The 13,877-nt window shown below is 43.6% G+C and overlaps 1 protein-coding gene across 21 annotated transcripts in view; it reads right to left on the reverse strand.

Moving 5' to 3' along the window:
- Positions 1-13,877, reverse strand: part of SPIN1 (spindlin 1) — a 120,041-nt gene extending 106,164 nt beyond the window's left edge. For 5 of the 21 annotated variants that reach the window (XM_065599347.1, XM_065599337.1, XM_065599335.1 and 2 more), the window contains exon 1: positions 10,260-10,486. The gene's annotated coding sequence lies outside the window, so the exon portion shown is untranslated. Of the gene's footprint in view, positions 1-7,172; positions 7,290-9,255; positions 10,070-10,259; positions 10,648-13,730 lie in introns of those variants that run through there. The other 16 variants (XM_065599343.1, XM_065599336.1, XM_065599341.1 and 13 more) reach the window with 13 other exon arrangements.

A 13,877-nucleotide genomic window follows, 5' to 3' on the forward strand; every position in this document is an offset into this window, starting at 1 on the left:
TCCTTGCTTCCCTACATTCCTTCCAAGAAGGACAATTCCAGACAAGCCCAAGTGTTGCTATTTTTTGTTTGGGAGGTGGGGGGGAGAAGAGAAGAGAGCAATAACTTCAGATCTAGACAGTGGAGGATATACATCCACTCAGGAAGACAGTGGTAGCAAAACAGCCCAACAAAGATGAGCGTGGGGCAAAACTGTTTAAAAGTATTTTGTGGAAAATGATTTATTGAACTCTCAGGAGAAGGAAAGAAGTGATTTATTTAGGGAGTGAAAATATTCCCTTGTCAGTTTACTATTGAAGTATATGCATTGCTTTGGGTGGGCATGGCATCACTAATACACATCAGGGAATTCCTTCAAGGTTTTGGGGGATGAGAGGGGGGGATGTGATCAGAGGCCCAATGCTGTATTAAACTCTGACTAAGGGTATGTCTACACTACTCATGTTACAGCGCTGTGACATGGGCAGTGTAGACATGCTTTATCGCCGGAGGAGAGCTCTCCCGGCGATTAAAAAAAAAAACAATCCCAAATGAGTGATGGTAGCTTTATTGCCAGGAGCCACTGTCTATACCGGAGCTTTTCAGTGCTAAAACTTTTGTCGCTCAGGGGGGTGTTTTTTCACACCCCTGAATGACAAAAGTTTTAGCACTGAAAGTGGCAGTGTAGACACACTATGTTAGACCACTAGTCTGATCTCCTGGATATCACAGGCTACCAACCACTCAGCAACCCTTCGCCCCACTAAACCCAATAACTGAAGTATTACAGCCCACAGAAGACAAACCCTCCTTCCCCAGCACCGCCCTGCCGAAACAGCGGTATTGAACCTCCGTAATATGTTATAGTGGGCCCCTAAGGTAGTATAATTAAGGTAAAAGAAAAATGTCTTTTTGTTAGAAGTAGAATAAGATCTTCCCCCCACTTTGTAATTAACTGCCCTGTTGAATGAATGAGGTGTGAATGAGGAAGGCGTGAAAAGCAGGCACCTCCAGACAGCGGCAACCCTTGGAGAGGGAATGGGAGCCAGACCAAGGACAATCAAACTTGTAAAGTGGGCTGACTAGAGAAGAGCAGACATACTGATGGCCTCGGGGGGGTTAGAAGCAAGCACCTTCCTTTGGGAACACCCTCTTTGCAGCATTGGGATAACCCCCAGCCAAGAGAAAAGCAGCAAAAAGGACCAATTTTTATGATAGGCAAGATCAGTAGAACAGATCAGCCACCAACTGGCCGCTTGCCTCCTCACCTCCCCCGCCCCCCCCCCCCCCCCCCGAAGTATAAAGTCCCCCTGCCACTGCCCGGCCGCTTGGCTCACCATCCCCCCTACTCATCCCCCACTGCCCGCTCGCCTCCTCAGTCCCCCCTCCCCCGCTAGCTCGCCTGCCCGCCGGTGGCCTCTTACCTTCTGCTGCTGCCCCTGCCACTGGCTCACCCTCACTCCCCAGCCTGCCACTGGCCTCTTCACCACCCTGCCCACCCGCCAGCCAGCCGTTGGCTTGCCCCACCCCACCACTTGCCTATTCACCCCCCGCGGGCTGCACAGTGCACATGCGGCCCACGGGCCGTATGTTGTGCAGGCCTGAGTTAGACCCTGAGTGCATGAGCAAAAGCCAGCCAACCAAGCACCTGAGAGAATGCACACAGAAAAAGTGCAGTTTTTCAAAAAGCAAGATACCAACTTTCATGGACTACATTGAGTTTTCATGAAATGTAATGACATTTAATAGCCTATACCAACAAAACAATACTTAAGATGCTACACTTGGACAATTTAGCTTGCTGGAACTTTCAACTTTGTAATCTTTCAAAAGAAAGGATAGTTTGTGAATAAACTGTCTACAGAAACAGCTCCTCAAGGACAAGCAGAGTAACCAGGAGCCTGCCTGTAGTGAAATAAATTAAACCTTTAAGAAGTGGGCTTGAAAAGGAAAATAATAAAGTCAAGGACTCAACAACGGGAGCGGGTTCTCCATTCTAAGAGCATTGTTTTCTCTGGAACTTTTTTCTGGGCAAGGTCAGAATAAGGAGAAATGTGCATTCCTTTCCCCCTAGTTTTTCCTCCTACCTGCTTCTGCTTGACTAAGGCTATGTCTTCACTACAAAAAAAAGAAAAAAAAAATGCTAACCATGTAAAAAGGCACCTATCTCAACGTAAAATCCTAGGGGAGACAAAAGGCACAAATAGTTTTGACCTCGCTGAGGTCAATTCCAGCTGGGGAGTACATGATTGACTTCAACTCCCTACAATGATGTAAAAACTATCTGTGCCTTGTCTCCTCTAAGATTTTATATAAAGATAGCTATCTTGATGTAAAAAAGAACCAAATACCGTGGGGGTTTTTTTGGTTGTTGTGATGTTACAACTTACGTCATCTTCACAAAACATGTCCTACAAACTACCATATCACAGAGTACTGGGGGAGGAGGGGAAAGAAAAGGACTCAGAAGAGGAAGAACTGGACAGTCTTTCAAGAAAATAGTACTTTAAAAAACAAATAAAAAAAGTTGGGTCCCCTTTCCCTTAGGCTTGTGAGTTTTCCCTTCTCCCTCCTTTCTCAGACTTCTGCAGGCTCAGCCTGAGAGTGCACAAGAGCAGGCCACTGTTCCACCAGTCTCATGTACCCATTGCTACCTTGGTGAAGTCAATTCCTTAATTATTTATATTACAATAAATAGTGCCTACAAGCCCCAAATTGAAATGGTTCATAACCACACTCGCACTTCAAAGCGCTGCTTCGGGAACGCTTTGGAGTTTCGAGTGTAGCCATGCCCTTGACCACCAATGATTTTTACTACCAAGTTACTTAGGTCTGCTCTGAGCTTGGTTAGACAACACGGTGGTCATGCAACAGAACATGTTAAGAAAGTGACCAATAATATTGCAGCTTACATTAATAAGCCTCTCTAACAACCATAAGGTTTTGAGAAGAAAGGTGTGAATTAGTTTCTAAAAGGCTACCAAAACTCATTTAGCTTCAGATACCTCTCTCTGTCCTTTGATTGTGTTTCTGGGGATGGAAAGAAAGACTAAAATGACATAGTAAGGGTTATTTTTACATTATTGTAGGATTTAAAGTTGAGAGAAATTGTTTGAAGGAGACAGACAGCTACATCTGTTTCAGAAGAAAGAATCCAAGGCAAGGTGAAAAAGCAAAAATGTGGGATTATAGAGAAAACAAGAAGGAAGCCATGTTAGGCCATGAAAGCTTCATATATAGTTTAGAACAAACATGATGCATTTTACTGTAAAGCGCTCAATTTTTTCACTTTATGAGTGACTACCAAGTGCGTGCAAATAAATTCCATTCTAACTGGGGGGAGGAAGACACCTATGGCTGATATGCAGCTGCAATACAATAATCTAATACAGGTATGTAATTTTATGAATACAGAATGTAATCTAGTCTGTGAGGTAAAGTTATTGTATAGTTAACTGGGTTACCAGTTTCTTGTGTCAATGTATTTGTCTAGCTCAGTAGCTCCCAATCTTTGTTTCCCCATCTTCAACTGCTGAGAAGTGAATGGATGGAATATCAAGATCACTTAACACAGTTTAACAGGGAGCTGCTGGAATAACAAGCAAGAAAGCAACATAATGAAGCTAGATAAGCAACCTCTCAACAAACAGTTGGGAGGGGGGATAGTTCCACAACAATTGCGTATTTCCAGGCTATACCCCAGGGGTTCTCAAACTAGGGTTCGGGACCCCTCGGGGTCACAAAGTTATTACGGGGGGGGGGGGGTCACGAGCTGTCAGCCTCCACCCCAAACCCCACTTTGCGGCCAGCATTTATAATGGAGTTAAATATATTAAAAAGTGTTTTTAATTTATAAAGGGGGGGAATGTCACACTCAGAGGCTTGCTATATGAAAGGGGTCACCAGTACAAAAGTTTGAGAACCACTGCATCTAGCTAAAGTTACACAGCTGTTTTGCCAAGGCTGGGAACAGAAGAGATCAAAAAAATCACTAAATGGGTACCACCGCTGCCACTGCTTCTAAGGAGTGGAACTATAGGTACAGAAAATAACTCTGGCCTGCTGAGGTAATCATGGTTTGTACTTTGGACTGACACCTAAGGCCAACTCTGTGTGGTAAAGATCATGTGATTCTATGCAGAGAGAAGTGAAGGTGAGATCTGACACCAGGAGAACTTGAAGAGATCAAGAAAGGTCAGAGATGCAGATAGCCCAATAACTATGACAGCACATTCTTCCCAGATTTAAGTGTAATGATGTCACAAGTCACCATCATGCAATCACTCAATGAACAGAAAAGGCCATTTTATAAAAGAAAAAAAAATTAAATATGCCAATATCATTCTCTGCCTGGTATTTGGTGTGGGGGGGGGGGGGCACGCGGGAGACCCAGGCCCTTCTCCAATGAGATTACAATCTAAGTGCCTCAGCCCGCACACATCTGCTATCGAACACAGTGCTGCATTGAAATCGAGAAACTTCTGATAGCAATACACTTGACAGTAAACACTTGCACAATCAGGCCCTAAACAGTACGCATCATTCAGCAATGATGGATAATACAGGAGTGTTATAGGATAACTTTATTAAAACTTTATTAAACTATTTTAGATGTTCGCAAAACTGTCAGTGGTTCTTGACCTTAGCTTCTTGAATAGTAAGCTTCCCGGCTCTTTGAGCTCTGGTCAAGTGAAAAATTCTCTAAAAATTTCCCACAATGTAACAATTAGTTGAAAAATACATAATTGAAAACCCTGAGATGTCTTGTCTTGCCACCTTCCTTCACAAACCCAAAAAAACCCATCTACAACTCTATAATGTCTCAAGCATGCTTCAGGAAATAAATCTCTAGTACAGCATTGTTGCTCTTTTATAGTTCACTTACAACTCCCCATGTCTTTTCCAAATTTACTCATATTGATGTAAAATGATTCTATAGACATCAATAACCACCTTGCTAAGATCTGCAGATACTGGGACCTCGTGTTGAAGAATATGATATTCTAAAATATAAGCTTTTGCCACCATCCGTGCCTGTGATTAATGCATTGTGGCAGTTGGACTTACCACTACACTAAAAAAAATAGTTAAAGGTAGATGGAGGGAAATATGTATGATCTCACTTAGTATGGAATTACACCAGTTTCATACCATACACTGCCGAAGAGGAATATAGAAAGAGTCTCCAGTTAGGAAAACACTTTCAATACTTGTCAATTTCACTTTTAGAAGAGTCAATTACATTCTTAAATTCAGAATTACAGTGGCTTAAAGGATCTGGCTTCCTGTTTTGGTTTAATATGTAACATTCATCCATATGGTAAAAGCGGTCCTACATACTGCTAGTAATTCAAGTAAATGCCTTGGTTGAGACTTTCAAAGTAGTTTAGTGGTTTTAGACACATCTTGTATTAAACTTTAATGGCATATCTGACAAATCCCTAGGATGCTTTAAAAATCTCATTCTTCACTGTATGTTGAGGGAGGTGTAGAATACAGACATCTACTCATAAAATGAATTCTGATTCTTCATGATCTTGTTATGCAATATGTTGATGTTTAGGTAGGTTTCTCTTGAGTTAAAGAATGTGCAGAAACTACTAGCTAGTAACAGAGCAATAAGAAACAGGATTACCACAGAGCCATAACCAGAGATCTTTTAAATCATACATAAAAGCAAGTTGAATGATTGACATTTTTCTTCTAAGTACAAGCTGCGTGTCTATGCCAACTACTTAAAAGAAAGAGATGAAGATGAGAAAATAAGTCAACTTAGAAATCTTCTGTAAAAGTCAGGTTTTCACATCCAATATAGTAGTTGGTTTAAAACCACCCACAGTGACATAATGAAAATAATATAAGAACATTTCAAAGAATAAAGATGAATCCTTTACATACAGTATGAAAAAAATTGAGCCGATCATAGTATTTTATTGCTATTTTCATCTGAAAGTTTACTTCTTCTCAGGTCTTCTAAAGCACCAACACAACTACAGGGTCAGCAAGACACAAAATAAGCCTCCATGTTAGTCATTTTTCAGATAACATCCTTTGGAGACATCGACATTAGGATATTTTGGCCATGGTCTAAAATTGTTACATACAAAATACCTTCCTGCACATACTATCAAGCAGAGTCAGTTTCGTCTTCCTAATAAGTTTGTGAGTAAAACCAAAAGCACAACTTTAATGGCAAAGATAAGCTGTTCTGTTTTGCTCTTCAAAATCTTAATCATATTTGACAAAACAAGTTGGAATTTAATGAAGTTATCTGTAATGCATTAAAATATTTTAAACCAAGTTTGACAGACATTGCATCAGCAAGATTTTTATCAATCTCAAGATGGCAAGAAGGGTTTGGCAGCTATTACTGGGGGGAAGGTACCGAATTAAGATGAATGATGGAAGGGTAATATTCACACACCCTTATGAACAGCTAAAACAGAAGAGCTGTAGGAGTTCAAGTGGACGGGAACTAAAACCGCCTATTACCTTAAGAGTTCATTTAATCATTTGTGAAGCTCTGTGCTAAAATGAAGAATCACACTCTATTATGGTTTGCTGTTTGTACCAAGATCCACTGATAAAAATGTTAATAAAGGGTAAATCAGTTTATAAGTTTCCCACTTTTCACCTCCTCCTGTTAACCTACCTGTACAATAGGTGTTTTACAAGTTCTTCCCCTTTCACTCTTGTTTTACAATATGGTTATATTAATGAGTAATTTATATTAAATCTTCATAGAATGTCAGGGTTGGAAGTAGGGTGACCAGATGTCCCGATTTTATAGGGACAGTCCCGATTTTGGGGTCTTTTTCTTATATAGGCTCCTATTACCCCCCACCCCCGTCCCGATTTTTTATACTTGCTGTCTGGTCACCCTAGTCGGAAGGGACCTCAGGAGGTTATCTAGTCCAACCCCCTGCTCAAAGCAGGACCAATCCCCAGACAGATTTTTGCCCCAGTTCCCTAAATGGCCCCCTGAAGGATTGAACTCAACCCTGGGTTTTAGCAGGCCAATGCTCAAACCACTGAGCTATCCCTCAATCTTGATGCACATTGTTCTGCTCTATGTTTTTCTATCAACATGATACTTTGTCTTTTAGGCACAATAACCTTGACAGCTTCTTGAATTTTATATTTCATTGTCTCCCAACCCCAATATGCAAGAAGTGGTCCTCCAATGGCACCCACCTGCTCTATTTGTACTTGAAAAAGAGGTGAAAATTGAGAGGATTCTCTGGGCAAATACCTAGGTCAGACCAGTTCCCTATGCAACACTACTGAGAAAGATCAATGACTTCCATTCTGGGCTAGGATTCATCTGTACAACTAAAAAAAAAAAAAAAAAAATCATGTTGTAAAGTGTACAGGGTATACAAAATTACTTATAGGATACCTACAACAGTACCAAGCAACCATGAACTGAATTTATTCAACTGCAAGAAAAGTTAGTTGCTAGCTTTATAGAGCAAGGTCCAGTTCCAACATAAATGACAGCTTTAATTGATAAATTATATGGGTAAACATTTTGAATTCACATTCCATTGAAACAGTTACAATATAAGTCCAACATTCAAGTTAGTTTTACTTCTGCAATGAAATTGCAGCTGCATATCAACAGGACTAAGGAGGAGAGGGGACCTGAACACACATAGTACACTTGCAGGCTTTTCATATAAAAAAAAAATTATAGCAGTTTTGAAGTGTGGTTGATATGTAATGCATAGCTATTTACCTGCTACTATTAGAACATTTTAATGGTTCCACAGATATTACTAAAGAACCTTGTGAGGTTAAAGGAATAACTGAATATCGCAATACCTCCGTTGTATGAAGTATAGCGGACATAGATACCCATTCCAAAATGATCTTCTAATTTGGACCTCACCTCTACTCAATTTACATTTTGTAATAGAGATGCAAATGGTAAAATATTTATACAGCCAGTATAACACATCATACCTAATTCCAACACAAGAAATATAATTCCACTTAAATACCTTTCAAAACCTATACAAATGCAAATATACCAGTCTGTTTCTCTTCTAGAAACTACCAGAAGCTTCCAAAGCAAAGCAGGCTATCCAAAACTACAAAAGCTAAAATGTTACCTTGGAGCACAACTCAGATATTAATGGAAGTTAGGCCTATCAATAAGTTACTGCAATGATTCCACACAAATATGCAGTGTATGTTATCCAAGTCAGTGAAATAATTTTAGTTTTACCTATGTTAACTTCATTTTAGACAATACACCAGCAGCATTATACTGTAAATTTAAGCTTTGAAAATGAAATGTTTACCACTAAAGTCACAAAACATGTAGCAAGAGGCCTAGGAAGCACTAAAAAGTGACTATTAAAACTAATCTAGAAAAAAATTCAGCTCTACTCCAGGTCACTTTAGAATGGGGAAAATATGCACAAGAAATTGCCATCAAACAATATTATTTTGGCATCTAGTTTAGAAATTCATCATCATTTATACACTGACTTGAGGACATTCTTCTGGAAGCCAGAAGGGGGTACTGTGGATAACTGAGGCCTGAGGGTGTGGGACTGACTGTTAGCCCAGTGCTAGGACTCCATCCAGAGCCCGGGAGCAAGTAGGAAGGAAACATGCTTTCTTGTTGCAGTTCAGCACAGCACACTGAAGTTCACAATTCTTTCCAGATTTCTGGCATACCCAGCATCATGTTTCTTTTATAAAGGAAACATCCTTCAGCCATGATGTGGTCATCACAAGGGCAAATAGGTTTGTACAACAAACCTGGCATTGCAAAAGAGGATTCAGCAAGCCTCCATTCCAGTTCTGGATCCTATGGTATGAAAGCTCCTCAAGATATTGATACTGTATTGGAGAAGGTACAGCCAAAAATTCCAAAAGCCTACATTATGGTATTTATCTACCCAACACACATTCTGACCTAAGTGATCTAGTTCTTTTTCAAGTGACTGTATTGGGTTGATACCTTTATAATGAGCCACATTCTAAAGAAAGAGAAAAGAAACTGCTCTAGAGCATTCTGCAAGTGCAACACCGAGTATTTCATCTCTGCCAACATTTTGGTGCATCAGTTTTCTCCCCACCCCCACCACCTCCCTAAAGAGAAAAAGACACGCACATTCCAATCAAGCCTCTCTCAGCAGGGCTCACCCCATTCACCTCCCTCCCCCTCCGCCCCAGACCTTGCCAGGCTCCCTCTGATTTTAGGTTTCATTTTGTTGTAAACAGCAAAGCGAAAGGAGAAAGCTTCCAAAGCAAGGATCCTTACCCTTGAAATCCCGCCATGCGCGCAAGAAGGAGGGTGAATTGCTTTTCCTCCTTTTTGGGGGGGGATGGGGAAGGAGATTAGGGATGGGGAACGAGACAGAAAAGCACGTACGGATGAAACATTAAGAAACGGAGAGAAACAGAGGAGGAGAGCCTGGTGGAAGAGCAGGGCGAGCGTCAGCCATGTTGTGTGTGTGTTGGTCCAGTATTTACAAACCTGCAGCTGCAGCAGCGCTTGGAGTCTGGGAGAGAGGGGAAGGAAGGGAGGGAGGGGGAAGGGCGAGGGGGCGGGAGGGAGAGAGGTACCGAGAGAGGGAGGAGGGGAGCGCGGCGGCAGCAGCAGACAAAGGAAGCCAGCAGAGCCCGAGCCAGGCGCGCTCACACACACGCGCACACGGAGTGTCTCAGATAGCGACAGTGCCGTGTGTCGCTCCGGTGCAGGGAGCCGGGCGCAGTCCCACCGCAACAGCTGTGCCCCCAACCCCCGCGTACCCCAGTCGGGCACCAGCCCCCGTGCGACGCACCCCCTCGCCCGGCCACATGGGGGGGCAGGAGAGACACACGCTGCAGCACAACTGGGAGGGGGGCTTGACTCAGGGGCTTTGCCAGCGAGGGGGGGGCCCTTCCCCCCCCGTGGGGGGCCCCCCGCTTGCAGTCCGGCAGCGGGGGAGGAGGGTGCAGCCCGAGGGGGCGGTATTAAGGACGGCAGCGAGAGGACCCCTCCCCCGGATCCCAAGGGGGCGGGGCAGGAGCGGTCACACCGGGGCCTCCCCCCGCACACCCCAGGATGGAGCTGGGCCCCGAGGCTGAGTCACAACAGCGACGGCCGGGAGGGGGCCCTGGGGCGGGGCCAGCTACGAGTGAATAACTAATGGCAGCCCCGAGGGAGGGGGAGGCTGGGAGCGGCGGCTCCGGCTCCCCCCACAGCGACTCCCTCCGGCTCGGCCTGGTACTGGGCCAGGCCAAGGGCGGCGCGACAGGCTCCCCCTCGGCTCTCGCTCTCACCTGCTGGCCGGACGGGGCCCGGGGGTGCCAGGCGGACGGCCTGGGGGTGCCAGAGCGGCAGCTGACGGAGCCCCCCTGCCTCGCCAGGCCGCTCAGCTCCGCCGCGGGGACAGCTGCGCCCCTTCTCTTGTGTGCCCCCCTCCTCTGCCGCCGCTGCCTGCTGCTCTCCTCTGCCACATTTGGAGCCGCCGCTCCCCGCCTTGCCTTTGCTGCCAGGGTAGAGGCCTCCTCACCTTCCTGCCAAATAGTGAGCCACCCGCATCCAGCCGTTCAAAATACAGCCCCGCCCTCCTCCACCACCTCCCCAGCGCGCAGGCGCACTCAGTCTGCCTAACTGCGACAGGAGCGCAGGAAGCTCCCCTCCCCATCTCTCCATGCCCGCTTGCTGCCTGCGCTGGGCAGCAGTGCGCCTGCGCGGATTGAGCCTGCCTCATCCCCCGGTGGCTGCGGTCAGGACCCCCTCGATGCGCAGACCCCTCTGCCCGCTAGAGACAGGACCGCGGGGCGGGCCAGTGCTACGTCTCCCCACCACGCACCTACACCGGATTCTCCTCGGTGTTACCCGGCCCTGCCTGTCCCTAGCGGCCTTTCGAAGGAGGTGGCACGTGTCAGGCCTGATGCCCGCACCTTTGGTGGCAATGGGAACTTCGCCGCTGAGCCAACGCAGCAAGGATGCTAAAGCTTCCTCATGTATCCCATTGATTAACGGGTGGTGATGCTAATTCTCTGCAGAACTGTATGAAACGTTGGGGGAAATCCGAAACGTCCACCAGTGTGTAGGGGCACTCCACCTGTAGGGCTAGATCTTGTTCCTAACTGAAATCAAGGGCAGAATCTCTAGTAATTTCTGTGGAAATAAGCCAGAAACAATATATATATAATGGAAAAATCAGTTGCAGAATTAGAGAAATACAACCCTACTATAAAAAAGCAAGAATCCCCCCCCCCCCCTTCCCCTTCCTTAACAGGGCAATGTTTCAGCATCCCTGTTCATTCATCTCTAGAACACAGGGTGACTATTAAGATGTGTGCAAGGCTGGCTGCCTTTCAACCAAAATGAGCTGCCATGTAATGTTCACATCATAAGAGTAAAATTAATTCAGTGTTGTAAAATATTACTATTTCATTATACAAATACACTTGCTCCTTCTCAAGACCTATGAAAGCAACTGCTTCATTTCTGATTAAAGAACTTCTCTACACACATACTTTTGAAGTATATTGATGTTGGCCAGTTATTTCTAGTTCCCAAGTCTGTTTTCACTCCTTCATTCTAATGCAGCTACATATATCGCATTCCAATACAGTCACTGATGTAGTAATATCCCAAAAGTACTGGATGCAAGAAGCCAGGAATTATTATTGTGAATATCAAAATCTAAGTTTAAAACTTTTTCATATTCATTATTGCATTGAAATGATGAATTTTACATAGAAATTGCCCGACTGGGGAAATTGGGAGAGCAGAAATGTAAGTCTACTCCCAGCCAAAAATCTTTATTTTTATTTTGAATTTTATTTATTATGAAGGTTCTGAATACATTGACACTTAAAATAACAGCAGAATGTTTAAAAAGAAAATCTAAATGCTAGAAGCTCAGGAAATTTGCAGGTAAGTTTTCCTTATATTTCTCAAAAAGAACAGGAGTACTTGTGGCACCTTAGAGACTAACAAATTTATTTGAGCATAAGCTTTCTTGGGCTACAGCCCACTTCATCGGATGCATAGAATGGAACATATAGTAAGGAGATATATATACAGATACAGAGAACATGAAAAGATGGGAGTTGTCCTACCAACTCTAAGAGGCTAATTAATTAAGAGAAAAAACTTTTGTAGTGATAATCAAGATAGTCCATTACAGACAGTTGTGGATACAGACTAACCTGGCTGCTACTCTGAAACCTTATCTTTCTGTTCATGTTCCACAAAGAGGTTGAAGACCACCAAATATGTCCTTTTCATGTCATTCTATTGAACCTTGTATTAGGCTATTAAAGTCATATTCAGGGAATCAAAGTAGTACGGATCCCGGACTGCAAGAGTCAGCTAACAAGGGATCCTAGGTTTCAAACTCAGAGGTTGAGAACTGAATGAAGGGGTGTTGAACAGTCACATTGAGTTTGGTGTGTCTCTGCATGAGCACCTGAAGAGAAGCTCTTGGGACATGGAAGTGGTTTCTTCCCTGGAATCCCTGCAAAAGGTAGTTGTCTACATGCAGTTTGTTCCTACTACTGTCCAAAGAAACAGGGCTTGTGTAAATTTTTAATTGTGTAATAAATTAACTATGAAATTTCTGACTCCACATCACCAATTTCAGCTCCAAGTGGGAAACTTCCCTGTGAGAGCCTTGAATTTTACCTATGACTCAGCCAGGAGGCAACACCTCTTGTGGAAAGTGACATATAATCCAATGGATAGGACCATTGTTTTACATTTCACTCGGCTCATAGGGAAAAGTGTCGCCTATTGAATCATTAGCATCACTTCCTGCAGCACTTCCGAGTTCCCTGAAAATCACTCCAAACATTAGTATGACCCGTCTATTTAATTTATGAGATCTGCACAAAGTAGACAGCAAAAGGCACGATAAAAGTTTTCAAGAGGACAAAATTCAAGAAAATTTATTATGACAGAAAAATTACTCAGCATAAACCAGTGTGAAAACATAATCCTCATACAGCCAGAAATGAAAACAAAGATTTTAGATGAAACTGTATATAAATAAGAACACATTATCACCTAATCATAGTTAATTTTCTCTTGCTAATTCATCCAAGGATATAACATCAAGACCTTTTCACAGCCTTACAAATGCAAGCAATACATGGAGAACATCAGCTGATCAAACATACTCTTCTCTGCCAAACAACCATTGCTCTAATAATGAAACTGGGTGAATTGGTGAGGCAGTAATCTGTGAACCAGCACTGTGATAGGATCTCAGGGGTACAACCTGGAATTGTGGGACCACTGTGCCCCCTTAATTCTCCAGCCTGGGCTGTCTCTCACAATGCTTTGCCAGTGACAAGCAGCAAACCCTTCCAGGCACTATCACTCAGCCACCAACATGCAGCGGCACACCCAGCTACATTGCATGAATGGTCTCCAAGCCACCCATGAACTATACGCAGGGAAACACCAGCAAGTCTCCCAAGCCCCCATCCTTCCACCGAGAAATATACCGTCTATCACTGCTCAAGACCTTCTCTTGAACACTGCAAACTTATTAATTAGTTTGCCACTTCATCAAAGGAAAGTGGATATGTACCAGCCTTTGTAACCTTATCAGATTCCCCAAGTACTTCAGACAAACTTACTGGTAAGGATAAACCATTAAAATAAGTTTATTAACTACAGAAAGGTAGATTTTAAATGATTATAAATGGTAGGCATAAAGATCGGAGATAGTAACCAAAGAAAATAAAAAGTAAGTACACAGTCTTAATCCTAAACCTTATTAGACTTACCAGTGTTTGGATCATGCAGTTTTTCTCACTGCACTGGATGTTGCAGGCAGGTTACAGTCCTTAATGCACAGGCTGACTTTCCTTCTCAGCCTGGGACCAGTCTCCTCAGCTCAAGTCTTTGTCTTCCCACTGTTCTTGTTGCCTTCA

This window comes from Chrysemys picta, chromosome 6, assembly GCF_011386835.1.
Source record: "Chrysemys picta bellii isolate R12L10 chromosome 6, ASM1138683v2, whole genome shotgun sequence".
Lineage (NCBI taxonomy): Eukaryota > Metazoa > Chordata > Testudines > Emydidae > Chrysemys > Chrysemys picta.